The sequence below is a fragment of the Grammomys surdaster genome, unplaced genomic scaffold (genome assembly GCF_004785775.1).
Source record: "Grammomys surdaster isolate TR1022 unplaced genomic scaffold, NIH_TR_1.0 150, whole genome shotgun sequence".
Taxonomy (NCBI): domain Eukaryota; kingdom Metazoa; phylum Chordata; class Mammalia; order Rodentia; family Muridae; genus Grammomys; species Grammomys surdaster.
The window spans coordinates 3,113,295-3,132,663 of NW_021604608.1; positions in this window are offsets into that span (position 1 = coordinate 3,113,295).

Consider the following 19,369-nt stretch of genomic DNA (forward strand, 5'->3'; position numbering starts at 1 on the left):
GGTACCAGCTGTACAATGATATAGTATAGTTTATTTAGGGCATGGGGAGGGAAGTAAAGGGGTTAGGAGAGAGAGAGAGAGAGAGAGAGAGAGAGAGAGAGAGAGAGAGAGACAGAGAGAGACAGAGAGAGACAGAGAGAGAGAGACAGAGACAGAGAGAGACAGAGAGACAGAGAGACAGAGACAGATAGATAGGGAGAGAGAGAGAGAGAGAGAGAGAGAGAGAGAGTGCAGGAGTAGAGGCTGAGGCTGGCTATGAGAACATGGAGAGATGGGAAGGGGAAAGTGGAGAGAAGGTACAGAAGATCCAGAGAAGAGGGTGAGGAGGTGGGGAGTAGCTCCTTTTATGGTGAGTCAGGCACACTTGGCTGTTTCCAGGAAATTGTGAGCCAGTGCCTAGAAGAAATGATAACAACTAATATCTTCATGGAAATGGTAATCATACATGTAAATATTTTTAAATCCATGACTAAAGTTCCAAAGATCTAGCAATCATTTGGCACAGGAGAACATAGGATATGATTCTTGTCCCACTGATACATGTCACTATGATGCTATTGTGTGTCTCATGATTTTACTCTAAAATCTTGACTTTTAAAAAATTAGAAAATTACAAAGCAATATACCTAGTAATACTTTAGATACTTGGGATCCAACAATAATTGAACAATGGTTCTTACTATCTTAGAGAGAGAGCCAGATACACAAGTGAATAAAACATAACTGGTAAGTAATAATATGCTTTATCATAGAAATTCTTACAAATGAAGCAGAGTTAGCAGTCATGGAAGCCTACCTGTGTAACATGATAGGTAAGCTGAGGTTTGAGCAACAATTATCTATCAACCAGGGGCATCAAGGACATGTGTGTCTGATTCATTGGATGGAGTGAATGGGAACTATAAATGGAGTGCTCTCATTTTATTCTGTCTGCGTTGTCCTCTATTCTCTACTCAGCTCACCAGACCCTACAGTCATGAACCTATGCTACTACTAAGCTCACCTCCCAAACAAAGACAAACACCAAAAAATAGAAAACCACAAGCTACCACAAAGCAGGAAAGTTTCTGTTCCTCAAATACTCATTTTGATAACTTCCCCACTGTTGAAGCCCATGCCTTCAGTTTTATCCTGTCTTCATGACTTTGACAAGATATAAATATCTATGCGACGATTCTGGGTGGCTGCCTGTTTTCTAGGTTCCCTCTGGAAGCCTTATCTGCTAACATTTTTTTTTTATTTCCTTCTCATGTCCTGATTCATATTTGTTCTTCTTCATGGCAATCTGTACCAGACTACACCTGATTACTTCATGCTGCAAGTGAGCCAATACATAATTGAGTAGGTGTAATCACTGAATTGCTAGGGCTCTTTTTGTTTTAGGAACAGGGGAATAATCTGTTAAAATATAGTATACAGAATTAACAGTGCATACACTAAATTTACCTTTCCATCTTAGAATCAGACATATTAAAATCTCTGCCTTAAATTTTTTGATGGGACAGCATTCGAAGAGTGAAAATCAACAAAGATATTGTTTCTTTCCAACACTCTACCCTTAACTACAACACTTAGTAATCACTTCAAAATATAAGTCCACCCTTGCCAATTTGGAGCATTTTCTAAGTTGAGGAATAGCAACTTTCTCTCCTCCCTGCTCTAATAGGAATGTTCTCCTTTTCCAAGTTTGGCTCGAAGGTGTGGATGAACTGATCCCATTATGAGTTTTGATGATTTGTTCAAGGATGAACCTATAATCTAAGTTTAGTCTAATAAGACTGTAAGACTTTTATTTGTGTTTTTATGAACTAAACACTAGTATGTTCCAAGCTTGGAGTTGGGTGTCATCCATTTTAATAGAGAAGATTAAAGACAACACAAGAAAAGTAAAAAGCACCAAGAGATAGCAAGACCTAATATTCTTGAGGTTACAGAGGTGTACTTTGTAATGAAGCTTCCTTGGATGTTCCAGACTGTAAATTATTGAATCTTCTTTGAGTTATCTTTTGGTTTTTGAACCAAGCTCATTTAGAATTTTTTGAAGATAAAATTAGAGTTTGCTGTGAGATGCTAAAGGGAAAATGCATGATCTTTTTCCAGAACATCTCCCTATTCTGGATCTCTTACTACAGTTTTAGTCTTTAGACCCTTTGTTCCATGGAAACATGATTTTCTTTTATGAGAGCACCTAATATACTTTCCTTTATAGGGTGACTTTATATGTATACAGCTTGCTAAATAAATGGTGAAAATTTTCACAAAGAAACAGCACAATGCTTTGTCCACATGTTTACAAAATAAACACCTTCTTCAGATAGGTTTTCTCGGAATGCATGGTTGACTTAAACTTCTAATGTAAGGAGATTCTCTTGCTTATTTCAATGTTTCATTACTGACATTGTTAATTTTACTCTCAGAAATCTAGGGCTGTGGTTGGATGCTCTTACAAAGATTCTAAGATGAAGATGAACTTTTCAAACTAAATCACATTTTGAGGAATTTCCTCATTATGATCCCCAGAGTAGGGGAATGCCAGGGGGAAAAGCAAGAATGGGTGGGTATGTGGATGGGGGAACATCCTCATAGAAGAGGGGGAGGGGGATGGGATTGGGGATTTCCAGAAGGGAAACCAGGAAAGTGAGTAACATTGAAATATAAATAAATAAGCTAGCCAATAAAAGAAAAAAAAAGAAAAGAAAACCTGAAATTCAGTTGACTCCGGAGTGGAAGTCAATAATTTTTAATTTTTAATTCAATGGTTTTTAGTTTACAATTTTTTATTCTTGCTTAGATGGAAAACTTAAAAATTTAAGATAGAAACTTTCTTTTAGAGCTTAAAGATTTGTTAACATTGTAGTCATAAGGTTCACTTCAAAAGGATCTTCGAAGTATATTTATTGAGTAAATAGAAGTTTTAACACTTTTTATAACAAAGAAACAATGATGCTTTAAAAAAAAAGTCTCTGTGTTTAACTTTCTAATGTTCTATTGGACAAGGTTAGGCCCAAATGAGAATGAAATAAAATGGAGCAACATCAGATTGGTAGCATGGGCTTTAGGGTATCTTTATGGTGATAAGTAGGGATGGTATTACTAGTTCTGGAAAAAAGTGACAGAACTCTCACACGTAGGCTTATATTTTTCAAAACCCACTTTATTAAGTGTTCTTAAATGCTTTAACCTCCATTCTAGCCCATCACCTACCAGAGGTAGTAAAAAGGAAAGGTTAGTAAGGCAAAACGTCCTTAAAAATAGTTTCTTGAGTGAATCCAATCTGCATTGTCAGGATTGTTCAGTTTACATGAATTAGTAGCAGCAACTTGATCCACTTGCAAACACCATTCATTAATAAGCAATGGCAGTTCAATCCAGAAGAAACCATAAGGCTTGGCCAGTGGACAAGAGTCCACAGAAGTAGCAAGAAGCCTCTGGAACAGGATGAGAAGTTCTTTGTGTTTTTCTCTCTATGAAGTCACAACAAATGATTATCAGCAAAGAAGGCAACAGAGACCAGTGTCAGCAAAGCGCAAAAAAGATCAGCAAAAGTGGCAAGGCAACCCAATGCCATGGGACCAGCCACTGTCTATTAGGTTATATTTATAAACTTTCCAAACATCATCATCACATGTCCTCTCAAGCATCCACTGTAGTGAAACATTATATGCTCTTTTTCCAGGCAGCTTTCCCCAAAATATGACCTGTCTGTTCTCAGCAAAACATCCTCCGATAGGTCTGTTAAAAAAAAAAAAAGTCTTCTCATAAGACAGTTTCCAGAAAATACATCATATGAGACAACTGAGTCACTAAAGAAACCAGAAATTTCCACTTCAATCACAGTATAGAAATATAACTCAACAAAAGTTGCAAACATTAGAACAAAACACATGGTATTTGAGTTTGGAGTTGGATTAAACACATGGTATTTTATGTTTACATTCTAAACCCATTGATTACCAAATTGGAAGAAATAATAGAGTACAGATCCAATGCTCCGTTCATTCTCCCATCTCTTGCTTGAGTGGGTATGGAGGAAGCTTTAGGAAGTCTCAGAGACTGGAGAGAAGGCAGGTTCCTAAGTGTCAATGAGGGAAACCTTAGCTAAGATGCCTAACAGAGGGGACATGGAAACTTACAAGGCCACCTCTAATAGCTAGGCATGATCTGCAGTGGAGGGATAAAGACATCAACCCACCAACAAAATATGCAACCCCAAATTCATCCTGTCTAACAGAGACGGATGGACAAAGATAGAGCAGAGAATGAAGGAATGGTTAACCAATAACCAGCCCAACTTGAAACCCATCCCATGGGAAAACACCAATCCATGACATTATTAATGATACTCTTTTATGCTTGCAGACAGGAGCCTAATATAATTGTCCTCTAAGAGGCTTTACCCAGCAGCTGATTGAAATAGGTGCAGATATCCACAGTCAATCATTGGATGGAAGTCAGGTACTCTTATAGAAGAGTTGCAGGAAGGATTGAAGGACCTAAAAGGGGTGGGAATCCCACAGGAAGACTAACAGTCTCCACTAACGTGGACCTCTGTGAGTTCACTGACACTGAACCATCAACCAAAGAACACACATGGGCTTGAACTAGGGCCCCATGCATATACGCAGCAGATATGCAGCTCAGTCTCTATTTGTCTTCCCAACAACTAGAGCAGAGGCTATACTTGAAGCTTTAGCTTAACTGTGGTATCCGTTCAACAACAAGGCTACCTTGTCTTGCCTCAGTGAGAGAGGATATGCCTAACCTGGTAGAGACTTGATGTTCCAAGGTATGATGAAATTCAGGGAGGCTACATCCTCTCAGAGAGGAAGGGGAGGGGCATTCAGGATGGTCTCTGTGAGCAGAGGACCAGAAGGCAAGGAAGCATTTGATGTAAATAACTTCACTGTTTTCAAAGAAAGAAATCCATTCCTCATACTAGGGGATCTTGCTTTGGTGTCATTTCCAATCAGAGCTCCTTTCAGTATACTAAACTTAATTTTCTTTCTAATCAAACAAGAAGAGCTGTGTCTAGAACATTTATGAACATATAATATTTAATAAATTCCTTATTGTTCCAAATATATTTGTCTCAGGGCCCTATAGAATCATGAATCACATGCTTGTAACTCCTGCCACATAAAAACCTACCAACTGTCCTATTTAGCTTTAACACTCAACCTGACACAGCCTGAAGTCACCTTAGATGGCAGTCTCAATTGGGTGACTCCCGAGATCAGATTGGTGTATGAGGCATATCTGAGAAGGATTGGTTTTATTGTCATATGATACAGGAAGGGCTAACACACTGTGGAGAGCAGCACTTTCTTGGGCAGATGGTCCTGGGTCAGTGGCTCTCAACCTGTGGATTATAACCCTTTGGGGGCATATGAACTTTTCCCAAGGAGTCACCTAGCACCATCAGAAAACACAGCTTATATAATTCACAACGGTAGTGAAATTTCAGTAATGAAGTTAAAACAATAATTTTACAGCTGATATTCACCAGAACATGAGAGCGCTCAAGGGTTGCAGCATTAAGGAGGTTAAAAACTACTACCCTAGCTATATAGAAAGACCTAGCTGAGCATAAGCTAGCCAGGGATCCAACATGGATCATTGTTTCATGGTTTCTACAAGTGACTGCTTGGATTTCTGCCCTGACTTCCATCAGTGATGGGCTATAACCAGTAGACTGGAATAAACTGCTTCTTTACCCAAGTTGCTTTTGCTCAGAGTGTTTTATCATAACAAAAGAAAATGAAAAATCCTGAAAGTATCAATATTTCAATGGAAGTAATTCCTCATGGGTCCTGGCCATTTCATGCTGAGATGGACATGAGCGAGCCCCTTCCTTGGGAATTCCAGTGCATATCTCTACCCTCTGAAGAGTCAGAAATTTGATAGATCCAATTTAAATAGGAATCTTTTTCTACAATACTTGGTGAGAGATGAGGAAGGTTCACACATCATTGTCTCAGTGGGTTCATTCTGAGTCCCGTCAGAACAGTAAAAAGTAGAGAAAACGCTTATGATTAAGCAAAAGAGATCTGATGGGTTCATTTGTTAGCAGTCAAAGGGCAATGGTAAGCTATGCAGTTTGTCTCCCAAACTGTGAGAAAACCAAGTATTTAATACCGCCATTCCAAATTCAAACCATTCAAACATTGGCAGGTTTGGATTGTTTTATTGTGAGGCTTTAGCTTATCTCCATGGGATAAAAGCCTTTCCAGACTGGCTTTAACTAAAAATGTCATCCACCCCAGCTGTTCCCTGGTTAGCAGAAAGGGTGGTGACAGAAGGCTCCTTCTCATAGTCTTCTTCCATAATATCACTATCCAAATTTGTATGGCAAAGATGTGGCTGCTATTTATATGTTGATTATTACAGTTCTGCAGTTTATTTTTTTTCCACGCAGAGTTGAAAATTATATTTAGAAAAGCTGACATCATCTTTAAATATACATTATAGCTCTCATTTGGGAGAGAGGAGCTGTTGAAATATATGCCACCTACTCAACTTCTCAGGGAAAAATGGCATAGACACTTCACACATGGTTATATATAAATGTGTACGTTGGCATAGAAGTGAACTGGAAGCTATCTGATTTTGTAGGAGTCATGTACACTCCGTTTTATGCCCTCTCAGTTTGATTTTTATTTTAAAAAGATGAACAATTCTGAATTCTAACTCTATGCAGCACTACCTCGTATTCTTGGAATACTGTTTATCCATTCTAAAAATCTGCATTCATCAATCTGAAAGATAGTGATGTGTGTTCATGAGTGATAGTAGAATTAAGCTGAGTGGTCATTAAACAGATAATAGAAACTACTGTTCATCTTTTTAGTTCCTGGTCCTGACTGTGAAACGTGTGCCTTTTATAGACCATGTTGGATTATTTTGTGGCAAATAAACTGATCCACATGGTGTAAAACTATTTTGTAAAATAATATCCTGCTTGTTTCTGTGTGTCTCTTTGGATGAGATTAATAGACTCAATGAAGCAGGTTATACTCTGGAATATTATTGAGTCTCATCCAGTCAGTTACATGGAGTAAAAATGAAGACTTCTTTCTCTTGAGCTGCCAAGAAACTGCAAAGGTGGGATGTCTTTTTCTGTCATTGGATGTGAACCAATGCTGTGAATCTTTTAGGATACTGTACCTGTCAAGCTTCAGATAGTATCTGCAGTGTCCATTCACCTGTGGTTGCTCTATGTTATCTTGCAAATCAGAGCCACATATTCTCATGTAGCTTTTTATTTTTACCTTTGCCCCATGTGTGCGACTGTATGCATGTCCAGTATGTGTAGTTACACATCTTATGGCTTGTGTGTTTTTGGGCCAGTCTAATATCTATCCTACCTATTTTTGTATGTTTACTTCCTGTTAGTCATTTTTCAAGACAGATAATATAGTTGCATTTTCCCATCTTTATTTCTCAAATTTGACAGATGAAGACATGGAGGACTCTGAGCAATCTGCTTTTAATCTTTAAGGTCATTGTTTATACAGTAGAAGCAAAATGAGATATCTGACATATTTTGTCATATACAGTGTAGAAGTTTCACATTAGACAGACTCAACTGTAGTGTTAGCATGGGGATTTTGAAATCATTCTGTTTACGTTGAAGCACAAGTTTGCTCACCTCAGGCACTTTGTTTTCTAGATTTTCTTCTGCCTGCTATTGGGGTACAGAACAAAGCATGAAATTGCAAACTTTGTTTTGTAAAATGCCATTAGAGCCAGAATAATATCATAGTTTTCCTGACTTATCCACATATACCATTGTCTGTCTTGAACCAGGACTCCAAGTCCTGATCCAGTCTGGTTAGGTTTGTGAATTTCATTCTGGGATACATAAAAGTGAAGGTTGATCTAAAAAAATATTCAGGATTAAGATGACATCTAAAATGTTATAATTGAAAAAGGCAACAAGTTAAGGGGAAATTTATTAACAGAGAGGTAAAAGGGTCCTTGATTTCATCATGATGTATTAAAGCTTACAGTGGCTAAATATTGGCATCGTTTACTATTATAGGCTGGCATGCATGGTTTGGCTGAGATGAGGCAGATAGTCTAGATGAAGATAGATTCTTGGTGGGATTAGAGTTCCCACACCAACCTTTAAATGATACGTAGATATATTCTGCTAAACTTGACAGTTATGAAACTTTCATTGAGAAGTGTTCTCTCTGTGGCTGGTAAGGAAAATCCAGGTGCAGTTGCTAAGAGTTGTGAGATGACATTTTAATACTAGTTGGCAAAAATTCAGCTTTTATAAGTAATCATGCCTGTCTCGACCTTTTCCAGGGCCAGTTTTATGTTTGACACCATTCTTTCTTCTCGCCTGTTAAGCAGGTCCTAGTTTGAGGCAAGATTAATTTTTATATGAAGCTTAATGGTAAATCATTTTATATCGTATTTGCACAGAAACAGTTGTTTTCACACATACCGTCACCCCATGGGCCACATAGCACTCTCAGACTAGTAGATTTGATAGCTCATTTTGGAAATGGCATCCCCCGATCAAGAAAAAAAAAAGTTTCAATTTCATTAAATCCAGAGTTTCATGTTGTGATTCACTTTTCTAGATAATGACCCTGGTGGTTTTTTTTTCTCTAGTTGTAATAAAACTAGTATCTTTCTTGTAGAAAAGAACATTTTCCTTCTTCTATGCCTTTTTGTCTTACAGAGAGCAACACTTCAAGGTGAAGTTTGAGACAGTTCATAAAACATCAATTCCATATTGAGTATTTAAGTTCAAAACTGCTGAGAATCCTACATATGAAAATGAAACTGACATGTTGCTGGAAATATAGCTCTGAAAAGCAAAACGACTTGTAAATGGTTAGACATTGGCTCTTTAAAGTTTCTATTGCATTTACTCCAATTCCCCAAAACTCAAATGTAGATATATAGAATCCTTTCCATGAAAGACCTCATCTTGGTTAGTTATTTTCCCAGGAAGAAGAGTCTAGAGTTTGTCCTCAAAGCAAGAGACAGAACGCAAAGAGCTATCATTAGGTTGAGGTGAGTTTACTTAATCTGTCACACACACACACACACACACACACACACACACACACACACCTGTGCTAGAAGCATTGTGGTCAAAGCATGACTGTGTTTCACCTGAGAGCTCTGTTCTTCAATTGCCACAGGAGTTATCACATATATGTTTCTTAAGTTGATGCCTTTTTACTAGATCAACCCTCTGTGAGTTTGCATTCCAGACTCAGTATTACTGGGGTAGACACTCATGGCATTAATCTGATACCAACTAAGTAGTTGAGTGTTTTTCATTGGACCCTTTGATGAAATGATATCTTGCAAGCGTACTCTGAGTAATAGAAACTCCACATTCTTACATCGGGGTGACTGAAGTTTCCATTGTCATGCTGTTTATAAAAAAGTGTTTACTCTCACTGCCTAAAGATTACCTTAATCCATAATCAGTGGCCAAGTAATCCTTTCAGGTTTAAAATCAAGGATGATTTGTTGTATCCTGCAGTTCGATTTCATGGTTCAATTGTCTCTAAACTGTAGACTTAGATACCTGCCCCTGATTAAGATATCTATAACAAAGTTCACAAAATCAAGACTAGGGAACCATCACAGAAGCTGGGGCAAAAAGAATATAAGAGTGAAAGGAACAAGATATTGACTGAAAGTCTTTTCAAAGGAAGAAAAAGAAGGAGGAGGAAGGAGGATGAGGAGGATAGGAAGGAGAGGAATGAGAATGAGTGGGAGAGGGAGGAGAAGAAGAAGACAGAGGGGGGGAAGAGAGGGAGAGGGTGGGCAAAGAGAGAGAGACAGGGAAGAAGAAGAAGGAGGAGGAGAAGAAGGAGAAGGAGGAGGAGGAGGAGGAGGAGGAGGAGGAGGAGGAGGAGGAGGAGGAGAAGGAGAAGGAGAAGGAGAAGGAGAAGGAGAAGGAGAAGGAGAAGAAGAAGAAGAAGAAGAAGAAGAAGAAGAAGAAGAAGAAGAAGAAGGAGAAGAAGAAGAAGAAAAAGAAGGAGGAGGAGGAGGAGTAGGAGGAGGAGAAGAAGGAGGAGAAGGAGGAGAAGGAGGAGAAGGAGGAGAAGGAGGAGGAGGAAAAGAAGGAGAAGAAGGAGAAGAAGGAGAAGAAGGAGAAGAAAGAGAAGAAGGAGGGAGGGAGGGATGAGGAGGAGGAAGTGGTGATTGCACTCACAGTAGTAGTATTAGTGGTAGTAGTACCACTACTAGTAGTACAGGAAATACAGAAGGGTGCATCTGGGAGAAGTTTGAGGTGAAGATGATCCAAATATGTTCTTTTAAATTCTCAAAGAATTAATAAAAACAATACTGATATAATAGTTTTTGGTTTTATTTCATTATATATTATTTTGTCAGAGTTTTTTAAAGAATAAATGAAAACCTAGTCACTAGGGTAAGGCTAACAAGTGAACAGTCATTCATACCTGCTGGGAGAAGGAAATCAGTTTCCTTTGTTATAGTTAAAGTTTATTGTGGATTTTTGGGGATATATAATTTTCGTACGTTTTTGTTTTAATTGTGAGGAACAAGTTAATGCTAGGTGGATAGGAAAGTGGTAAGGATTTGGAAGAATTTAGGAAGGAGAATAATATAATGAAATATATTTAAGGTTTAACAATTTTAAATAGTAAAAAATAAAATATAATAATAAAAAGATAGAGGAAAATAAAATGGAAGAGGCAAGTTTGCATAGTTGGATTGTTCCACCCATATTATTTTTAATTGGAGTGTAATAAAGATGTAATGAAATACATAAGTTTTAAGCTTAAAGAACTGAAATAGAATCGCTGAAAAAACCACTTATTACATGGAACAGTTTTCGATGTATATCATCCTTAGGGAGTGTCCATGTTATATAGACACATTTTTTTCAGTCATTGCTAATATTTCATTAATATACTACATTGTTACAATGAACCAAATTTGTATTTGAGATATTCTTTTTCTCTCCTATAATTTGATGAAACATGCCATACTTTGTTCTTTTAATCATATCTTATAGGGCTTCATGTGATCATTAGTTTTTCAGACAGTCAATACTCGGAAAATTTGAGGATTACTAATCCAGTACCTTGTAAAATGAATACATTTTATGTGTCATGTTGCATATTATGATGAGATTTGGATAGTATAAGCATGATGAAATTGGGGTAGTAGGTTGATGAGATTGGGGTAATGTGTTTACTGGCCTGGACTGGCAGGATAGCTCAGTGAGTAAAGCACTTGCTATATAGTTGCACAGACTTACAATTGAATCCCTGAAACCCACATACATGTCAGGAATGCTTATTGGATGTCTGTATTATTATTGAAATGGCATATGATCTCTCCCTTAGGGCAAATCTCAGCTCAGCTCTCACCCATGTCTGAGTTAAATGACTTAACTAAGAAGGGTAATTTAGGGTGGCTGATGAAATGAGTTAACGTAGCTTTGTGATAGGGTCAATACACCTTTGCATTCAAGAAGCGTGTGAATTTGAGAGATCTGGTCAATGGAAGGTAGTTGATTGAATTGGCTTCCCTACAATTCCTATGTTGAAGTCTCAATCTTCAGCATGTCATACTGTAAACGTTTTGAATGATGTCTCAAAGATAAAGCAAAGCTGTTAGTATGGGGCCTTCATCCCATTTGACTGACAGTTTTTTTAATAACAGAACAAGACCTTGGGGAAGTACTTGTATGGATAAAAGTCCATTTGAGTAGGTAGCACAAAAATATTTTCTTGAATTTATGCAGCCTGTGGTGTTATGTTATCTGAAACCTAAATATTTTGGTTCCTTTTTCTTAGATCTGTCTGCTGAGAAGCAATTGGTGGTAGAATTTCCACTCATGTTTGTGGGGGTTACTAGCCCCGGGGTTGGATTGAAATATTTATCGACTGTAATAAATATTTGTGAGTGAACATAAGTCTTGAGCTTTCTGTTTGGGAAAGTTATTAAATATGGATTCAGCTTTGTTAAGAAACATAGTTCTATACAGATGACTTATTCGTTTTTGTGTGCACTTTGACCAGTTTCATCTTTCAAGGAAATTATCCACTTGATCCAAGCTGTAAAATTTATAGGCATAGATTTTTAGATTTCCTTACAATGTTACTTTACTGTCTGTGGTATCAGAAAAGATAATCCCTCTTTTGTATCTGACATGAAATACTCTGTCTTGTTTGACTCTCCCCCTCCTCTCCTGTTTAGTTGGGCTAATAATTTATCAATTTTATTGATGTTTTACAGACTTCGTATTTTAGTTTATTCATTTTTTCTTATATTTGTGTTTTCACTTTTATCACCTTCTCCTCTAGTTAATTACCCTCCTCTTTGCTTTATACTTAATTTTCTTAAGTTTTACTTTTGAATTCTCAAGTGATTTTGAGATTCCATTCCTTTGTTATTGACAAATGCATTTACTTCTAAATTATATTGTGATCACATCCACCACTCATTACCTTCTTTTATCACTTCTCCATTCTTTTTGATACTCTTCTTCCCAGCTGATCCCTCTCCTATCCCTTTCTATATCTGTATAGTCTTGTGTAGGTAGCCATAGTGTGGCTTACCAGTGGGAGGGCCTATGCCATACCCAGAAGATGGCACTTCATGATGCTCCTCTCCATTCTCTTGTTCTCAATCTTTCTTCTTGCCTCTATGTGACATTCCTAGGACCTTGGAGTAGGTGACATAGCTATCTCATTTAAGACTACAAAATCAGCAATCACTTCTCAGCACTTCCACCTGTTATGTGTCTGTCTACATTAGTCATTACCCTCTTAAAAGAATTTCTTTGTCTCAGGCTAAGAGCACCACTCACTAGTCCATAAACGCTTAAGAGGCAGTTTGTCTACATATCTCTTAGCCATATATCGGTAGTGCTTTTCCCTAGAGGGAAACTGACCTGGAGGAATGTGACCCCTTTGGTTTCTCAGATCTTCCCTTCCCTTCCACTGCAGGACTCACTGAGATTTAATAGTTCGCTGTGGGATTCTGGTTTGCTGTGTGGGGAAGGGGGTATAGAAACAGTCATAGGGTTTTACCAGAGTTACTGTAGCATCCAGGCTTTCGTTCCCATGGAGCAGATTACAAGTAGAATTGGAAATGATTGGTTAACTTCCAATCATTCTTGCTACTGTGGTACCAGTAGAACATCTTGCCAGAAGGTTCCAATTGAAGTATGCGGCATTCGTAAGTAAGCAAGACTGTAAGCAAGGTACTGGATGACTTTTTCCTTCCTTTTTTATTAGTTATTTTATTTATTTATATTTTAACTGTTATCCCCCTTTCTGGCTTCCCTTCGGCAACCTCCCTATCCCATCCCCCAATCCTGGCTGCTTCTCTGAAAGTGCTCTGCTACCTACCCACCCACTCATGCCTCACCACCATAGCATTTCCCTACACTGAGGCATCCAGCCTTCACAGGATCACAGGCCTGCCCTCCCATTGATGCTAGATAAGGCCATCCTATGATATGCAGGTGGAGCCATGAATCCCTCCTCTGGTTGGTGTTTTAATCCTTGGGAGCTCTAGGGGGTCTGATTGGTTGATATTGTTGTTCTTTCTATGAGGTTGCAAACCCCTTCAGCTTCTTCAGTCTTTTTACTCACTCCACCATTGGGGCTCCTGTTCTCAGTTCGATGGTTGGCTGTAAGCATCTGCATCTGTATTGTTCACGCTCCGGCAGAGCCTCTCAGGAGACAGCTTTACTGGGCTCCTGTTAACAAGCACTTCTTGGCATTAGTAATAGTGTCTGGGTTTGGTATCATATATAGGATGGATCCCCAGGTGGGGCAGTCTCTGGATGGCCTTTCCTTCAGTATCTGCTCCACTCTTTGTCTCTGTATTTCCTTTAGACAGGATCAATTCTGGGTTAATATTTTTGAGATGGGTGGGTGGCCCCATCCCTCAACCAGGGGCTGTGCCTTACCTCTGGATACCCTCTCCTCTTTGTTGGGTTTTTCAGCTAATGTAGTCTCTGTTGGTTCCTGGAAGCTTCTTGCTTTCCTGGCATCTGAGACTCTCCAGTGTCTACCCCTTGTTCTTCATGCCCCACTGCTACACACCTCCATTCAAATTCCTGACCCTCTGTACTTCCCTGTCTCCTTCCACACCTGATCCTGCCCCATGTTTCCCTGCTCCTCCTCTCTCCCTCCCAGATTCTCTCCCTCCCTCTACCTCTTGTGATTATTTTGTTTTCCCTTCTATGTAGAACTGAAGCATCCACAATTTGGTGTTCCTTCTTCATGAGGTTCATATGGTCTGTGAGTTATACCATGGGTATTCTGAACTTTTTGGTTAGTATCCACTTATCAGTGAGGATATATCATGTGTGTTCTTTTGTGACTGGGTTGCTTTGCCTGTGAATTTCATGAAGCCATAGTTTTTAATAAATGTACCACATTTTCTATATCCATTCCTCTGATGAGGGACATCTGAGTAGTTTCCAGTTTTTGGCTACTATAGATATGAACACATAGTGGAGCATGTGTCCTTGTTATACATTGCAGCATCTTTTTGGGTATATGCCCAGTAGTGGTATAGCTGGGTCCTCAGATCCAATTTTCTGAGGAACCATCAAACTACTTTCCAAAGTGGTTGTACCCGCTTGCAATCCCACAAGCAATGGAGAGGTGCTCTTCTTTCTCCACACCCTTGCCATTGTTCTAGCAGCACCTTTGGTACTGTGAATATTACCAAGAGGAATAAAAACAAAAGGCGATTTCTAGCTTGATTCTTCTTTGTACTAAATCTAAAGTATATGTTGACTTCATAAATAGGGTCTTCTCATCTAGGTTTGGTGGGTAATCAAAAGAAAAAACAATAATCAATATAATTTTGGAAGCATCTGAACAAACAATTTATAAAGCAATATTAAGCATCTTATCCCGAGATTACTTGTGGTTGCTGTGAGCAGTGGCATCAACTCATGCAAGGTTCAAACTCCATTCTTTAAATTATGTGTACTCTTATAAATCTTCTCAATATGTGGTTATAGAATATTCATTTAGATTGCTACTATTGTCTCATATATTCATCCACATTTATTAATTTATTAATAACCATATGCTTTCATTACATTATAGAAAGGTGTATGGCAAACCCTAAATTCTAGTCAAATTTAAAATGTCTTAATATCACAGAGAATTCTTCTTTTACCATGCTGTCAGAAAATATTTTTAAATTACTAACTACTTGAATACATTTTAAGTACCTTTCTCTTATCATTTTCTCATTTACTAACAAGCTCTGAGAACATATTTGAATTATATATAGATATTTAAATATATCCCGATGGATTTTTAATTCTAAATTGCTTTTTGTTGATTATGTCTGGTATTTTCACAGTGACAGAAAAGTAATATACCTATATCAATCATTACCTATGTGTTTTTAACAATGAGGAATTGTTTTGAGATGGATACAAAGTTTCATATTTGTGTAAACATTATACAACTGTACAACGCTTTTAAAATTAACAGTTTGAGGTCAGATTATGTGCTGATAATTGCAATAAAATGAGATCAGGTAATCAAGTTTTTGTTGTTCTTCAATAATTTGCACTTAGTAGCTCACAAACAAAGTATTTTGGTGTAAAGCTGGGTACAAAAGGAAATTAAGGGGACATTTTAAATTTGCTCCTCCATGTGGTATCTTCCTCAAAATCCTGATTATTAAAAAATTCATTTTATTTAAAATCTAATTACATAGCCTATGAAGTTTCAATTATAAACTAAAATATTAACTAATTAAAAATCTAATATACTGAGAAGTTGAAATGAAGATAAGAAATACTTTTTGGTAGAAAAAAAACGCCCTGCTAATAAATGTGGGAATTTGAATAAGATAAAAATAATCATCTCTCCATAAAGCATTTAATTTAAGTAACCAATAATAAAATAGGAAATCCTTAGATAAAAATTGAGGCTAAACTTTGTGATAAAAATGATCAGTAAAAATCTTTAATCATCTTAGCCTCAATAACAGATGTGTAAGTGCAGGCACATGTGTGGCAGTGTGTGTGTGTGTGTGTGTGTGTGTGTGTGTATGTGAGTGCATGTTTATGATGCCTAATACTTATGGTCTATACTTTTAAAACTAAAAGGCTCATATTAGTGAAATTTGTAGAACATATATTTCTGAAAGTAATTCAAAGAGTGTGTACAGTAAATTAGTGATAATATCAAATAACCATACTAGGGAGTGAACTGAAGAAGGGCTGAATATTATTTTGACCCAAATAGTAATAAACAAACACTCAAAATATATGTTAATGAAATATAGCAAAAGAAATATGGACTATTGAATGAATGTACAGTGTTGCTAACTACAGTTAAGTACAACAATGTTTTTATATAGTATATTTTATTTAAAAAAATAAATCCAGAAAGCTGATTATAAGCTGTAGATTTTGAGAGATTCAAATTTTCTTTCACTTATTTATTTATGAATCATGTGGTAAGTTTATTTTTTACCCTGTGTTTATATTCTTTTTAAATGTTCTAATTAATTCCTTGAGAAACTCCTGCATTATATGTTGAATGTTTTCACTCCTGTAGATTCACCCTCATTCCATAACACTTAAATTTGTATCCTCATTTTTAGAATCCATTAATTCACATTAATTCTATGCATGTACTCTTGTGTACATAACCAGACACTGGAACAAGTTAGACTTATACTTAAAGAAAACTAACTCTCTTTCTCCCAGAAGCTATCAATTACAAATACTGCTTCAGCTAAAAGTATTGTCCTTCCACCTAATAATATTTTGTCTACTTGAGTTTGCACAGAATTTGTACATGCTGTCACAATCCCTGTGAGTTTATATGTGTATTGTACTGTTGTGTCTATAAAATGCTATTGTCTTAGAATCATCCACTGTCTGGCACTCTTTCACTATTTCTAGTTCCTCGTCTGCAATGATCTTAAGTTAGGAAAGGAGAATGTGTGACTTAAATGTTTAGTTTAAAGGTAAGTATGACCAGCTGTGGGTATCTATATTAATTGCCATCTACTACAAAATAAACTTCTCTACTAAAGTTTGATACACTAATATGTGACAGTAACAAGAAGCCACTGATGTTGAGATTAATGCTATGTCCCATTGTAGAGTAATTACAAGAGAGTATCCCCTACCAGTGGGTCACAACCTCTCTGGTAAACTTCTATCTCCAAAAATATTTACATTATGATTCACAACAATAGGAAATTTACAATTGTGAAGTAGTAGTAAAAATAATATTATATATGGGTTTTGCCACAACATGAAGAAGTATATAAAGGGTCACAGCATTAGGAATGTTGAGAATAATTTCCCCAGAGTCTATGCCTTATTAGGTTCTTGGTTCTGATAACTGTGATTCATGCTAGGCCTTTAGCAATTAGAATCATATTTACTGCTACAACATCAATGCCATTACTACATCAGTGGACAGGAATTTCCAGACAGGTCATTGCTGTAGGTCATAATGTTCACTACTAGATAACAAGGATAATTTTTTTCTTCTCGTAGCACAGCATAGCACCTATGTAACATTGAACATACTCATTCAAAAATGCTCTCAGCAAGGTACTTAGAGTTGAGATGACAATACATCTGAGGATTTTCTTGAAAATTTGAACGGAAACAATATAAGCCAAAATGGGTAGATGAATTAAATATGACAGACTCCTGATAATTTTTAATGTGATAAAATATTATTTTGAAATATATTGAAAATTGACTAATGGTAACAAGAACAGCAATAAAACCATGTAGATCTTCTTCACTACAAGTTTGTTTCATAGTAACTGTTCATTTGTACACTACAGTGAATACAAGATTATATCTCTTACCTCATGCTAACACTGTTGCCTGGCTATTCTGAGTCATTGTGTAAAACTCAGGGTTGAACCAATTTTTGAATTTCACTCTTAACAAATATTCATATGCTAAGCAAATTATGGATTGTGACCAGCAAAATAAGAATCGTTGAAAACTAGAAAGGTAAGAGTTGGTTGTACTGTTAATGAGTATGGTAATTTTTTAATACACAAATGAACAAGGAAAACCTCTGTGGGCTCAATATACATTAAGTAAAGCAAGATAATTTTCTGGCAATTAATTTTAACAGCTAGCCTAATACCTAATGTGCATTGAATTCAGCTTACACTATTCTCTAGGATGAGACATTATATGATTATCTCATTTATTTTCATATATTAGATATATGAAATATGTAATCACCTAGAGGTGGCTATTATTAAATGTGTGTCATTCGTAGTGTTTAATTAATTTGTATGGATAAAAGAACTAATAAAATAAGATGATCAGAATTTGATATCCATGACTCACAAGTTGCCATACTATAGAGAAAATAAACACTCATTCAAAAGTTTGTGTCTCTGGGTGGAAAAAACACTTTTTTTTTTAAAGAAGAAAACTTGGTTTTCTCCTTTTTGATCTACTATTGTTTCACTGTCTACTAAATACTCAATACTTGACCAATATTAGAAAGACATTGCTGACCCTGAAGTTATTTTGAGAGGGTTAAAGTTTTATGAAATTCATAAACTAATGACTAGAAATTATTTTTGCTACCAAGTCAGACTTCACAAGGGACAAAAATTGAAGAAAAGTTAGGAAGAGAATAGCAGAGAGAAAATTTAAATAAGTAGACCAGAAATATAATTTGGAGGAGACAGTTTGAGGTGCCATTGGGTAAGGAAAACGAGTTGGCCATCAGCAGAGATCATAGTGGGAGATATAAATTCTGAGAAGTTTGTCCAGGTCTAATTGCACAGAGAAGGATGTGTGGACATGAGCTGCATCTATGAAGACAGCTGAGAGATTAATGATGTTTGTTTTCCTCTGGAGAGCCTATCAACACCATTCTGCTGAGTTCAAGTAGGTATTGAGCATATATATTAGAAGAAAAAAAAGAATTCAGAAAACTCCACTCCTGCCATTGAAGCCTGAGGTGAACCATTGAAGACATTTCCTTCAAACAACTGTGATTCTCTCCATTTCCAGTTAAGAGTTAGAAAGCAATCATCTCAGTTTCTATTTTCACCTCTGAATTTTGAGGGGAATAAAAATCACAGTACAGTTTTCTGAGTAAGACATCTCTTCAGCATGCCACCTGAGCCCTTTGGCAACGGCTATGCCTGCTTGGGATGCCAACCCTAGCTACCAAAGACAGAGGAAGTATTGTAATTGTGGTTTTCATCCCTTTGGACATTTCCAAGCTGTCATTGGCATCTGTTCCACAGACGCTCCACTGGCAAGGAGGGAGAGACGGATTTTTTTAAGATGCTGTTAACATTTTTTTTTCACAATTGGGAAGTGTTTGATTAAATAATTGAGGACATACTTTCAAGAAGG